At 37.3% G+C, this 3,096-nt stretch overlaps 1 pseudogene; it reads right to left on the reverse strand.

The window, feature by feature from the left end:
- Window positions 1-709: 709 nt before the first annotated feature.
- Window positions 710-1,192, reverse strand: LOC104876765 (annotated as a pseudogene).
- Window positions 1,193-3,096: the final 1,904 nt, after the last annotated feature.

Consider the following 3,096-nt stretch of genomic DNA (forward strand, 5'->3'; position numbering starts at 1 on the left):
ACAATAGAGTGTTTTAAACAATTTATTTAACTGAAATCCCATATACTGACTTCCATTTATTTTTGTACATCTTAAAACTAAAAGTGTAAATAAGGTTCAAATGGTGTAACTGACAGTGTGAAATAGGAAGAAAATGCCTAAAGGGGAAGAGGGAAGGGGAAGGGAAAGGAAACAAGGGAAAAGAAAAAATGTGATAAAAGGAAAAGATGGACACAAAGTCTTTGTAAATAGGGAAGGGTGAAGGGGGTTAAGGGAGGGCAGGGGACTGGGAGAAAAGTAAGAGCCAAGATACATGTAAAGGTACAAGATCCCAATGATAAATGTAACTGTATTGTTTGCTTTAAATGTACCAATAAACTTAAAGGAAAAAAAAATGTAATAAAATATTTTGATACATCTTGCCCCCAAGGTGATTTAGAGTATTTTCAAGCCAATATGAATGCTTCATAACTATGTGGCCATTTGGGTGCACATCTGCATGATACCTTACATCTTTCAGCAAGAAAAACTGAAGAGTAAAGACCTGAAACCATTAATTGCGTATGATGAGAATCCGTTCCACATATTGTCTCTCTTAGGTAAAGGCCCCACACACCTGTTAAATTAAGAAAACCATCCTTACAACACAGGGTGATTTTTTTATTTTTAAGTAGGGCTTAGGGCACTCAGCCGCTAATTAGGAGCTGCAAGGCAGAGCTACATCCCCAGTTTATGCCATGAATTCATAGGGAACAGGCAGTTCGGGCTCCTTCCCACCGGTTCCCACGAAGTGCGCGTCTCTGGGCGGGGGTCTCCGGGCGGGGCGGGCTGGCACTCAGCTGAACCCAGGCGCCTTTCTCTTCGGCATCCTTCTGTTTCTGATCATTTTCCTGGACACGTTTCAGGAAGCTCTCTCTACTCTTGGAGTGTTTAATATGCTCAATGCACACAACGCTCTTGGCAAGTATCTCGCCCTTGACTTGTTTGCAACAATGCCAACAGTATGCCGGGTAACGCTGTAGGCTCTTCCAGTCTCGCCATGGGAACATTTGTGTGGCATTCCTTTTCGAACAGTACTCGTTCCCTTGATGTCTACAATATCACCCTTTTTGTAGATTCGCATGTGTGTGGCCAAAGGAACGACCCCACGCTTTCTAAATGGCCTCGAGAACATATACTGGGTTCCCTCCCTCTTTCCCTTTGTGTTCGTCATTTTGTCAAATCATTGGAAGATGGTGGTTCCGACTGAAAGGAAGCTTATGGTTCTATTTTTGTTCTCTGACACCTAAAAGAGTCTGTATTTCTTCTTATGATAATTTAGGGTAGGTTACTCTGATTTGTTTCTTCCCATACAAATTGCAAGAATTTATCTACAAAGTATCTAAAAGAGTCATATAACATATCGTCTGTATATAAAAATAAAACCTTTTTACCTTCAATAGAAATGTCTGTTTTGGTTTTAGTTCCAGGGTTGAGTGGGTAAACAAATTTCAGGACTACAGAACAGGAGATGAACAATACCACAATTTTCTTATGCCTAAAAAATTACAAACCAAATTTCTCCAGACTGAGTATTTAAAATGAGAAGATAGAAAGTGTGTTTCCTAGACTTGTCCAGAAACTCACGAATGGAGCCAAGCCCAAATCTCAAGGACAAAGGCCCAAACTAATTTAGCATCTGTCAGTTGCCATGGGAGTCACAAGGACCTCCCCTGGAACCTTGCCTTGCTGTGATCTAAATTTGTTGTTGTTGTTGTTGTTGTTGTCTTGTTAGAAACTGTTTCATTATCAGAGTAAAAATGGCTTTATAAAAGAAATGGGAAAATGCTCCCTCCTTTCCTATTTTCTTCAAAGGTTATAAACAAATAATAAGTCTTCTTTAATTCTTATATGTTTGATAGAATTCTCCAGTGGAACAACCTAGACCTGCAGTTTCTTTTTAAAAGTTTTTGAATTATGAGTTTAATTCCTTTAATAAAGAGATATTCAAATTCTCTATTTCACATTGGATGAATTCTGGTAATTCTCATTTTTTAAAGAAGTGGTCTTTTTGAAGTTGTAAAATGTATGCGTGAAGTTATGTGTATTATATATATTTCCTTTGTCCTTTGGTAGCTACAAAGTCTATAATGCTATCCCCTGTTCTGTTCTTAATTTTTGGCAATTTATATCTTTTCCCTGTTTTCTTTGTTAGTCTTGCTAAAGCTGGTTGATTTTGTTCATTTTTTTCCAGGACTGAATTATTGATTTTCTCTACCATTTTTCTGCTTTTAATCTCAGTTGTTTCTTCTCTTATCCTTGCTATTGCCTTCTTTCCATTGGTTTTTGGTTTTATTTTGCTCTTCTTTTGCTAAGTTCTCAAAGTGTTTCTGTTATGCATTTTTAGTTTGATTCTACTAAAGTCAGAGAATACACTGGGTATGAATTCAATTATTTTAAATTGATTGAAGTTTTCGGATATTATTCTTCAAGTGTTTTTCTGTCATGATCCATCTTAACCTCTTCTGTGACTCCAATGATACTATTCTTAGATCTTTTGTTACAGTGTCACCAGTCTCTAAGGGTGTGCTTATATTTTTTGCTCTGTTTTATTTTGTTTTGTTTCTTGGATGATGGGTCTACTTTCTCTGTGTTGTTCAAATGAGACCATTTCTCTTGTTCTATGCCAATTCACAATTCTTTCCTCCATCCCCTCCACTCTGCTATTCAGCCTATCCATTGAGCTTTTAATTTTGTTACTGTACTTTTCATCCCAATTTTCTATGTGATTCTTCTTTATATCCTCTGTTTTATTGCTGAAGGTCTGTACATTGTTGCTGTTATTATTTCAAATGTGTCTATATCCCTTGAAGTATTTTTGTCATGGCTAATTTACAGTATTTGTCTGATAATGCTCACATTTCTACCATCAGGGTACTAAAATCTATCGGGTTTTTCTTTTTATTCAACTTGAGATTCTCATAGTACCTTTTTTTTTTTAGTTGGCTTTCTCTGACACAGTGAAAGAGTTGTTCTGCCTCATCATTCTCCAGTAGAGGTAAAAGCCAGATCCCTCACTTGGCATTCACTGAATCCTAAAGTTGGGCCAGGGAGTCTCCTTGGTATTGCTGGACAGGG

Source organism: Fukomys damarensis, unplaced genomic scaffold (genome assembly GCF_012274545.1).
Source record: "Fukomys damarensis isolate Sample0158 unplaced genomic scaffold, DMR_v1.0_HiC HiC_scaffold_14, whole genome shotgun sequence".
NCBI lineage: Eukaryota > Metazoa > Chordata > Mammalia > Rodentia > Bathyergidae > Fukomys > Fukomys damarensis.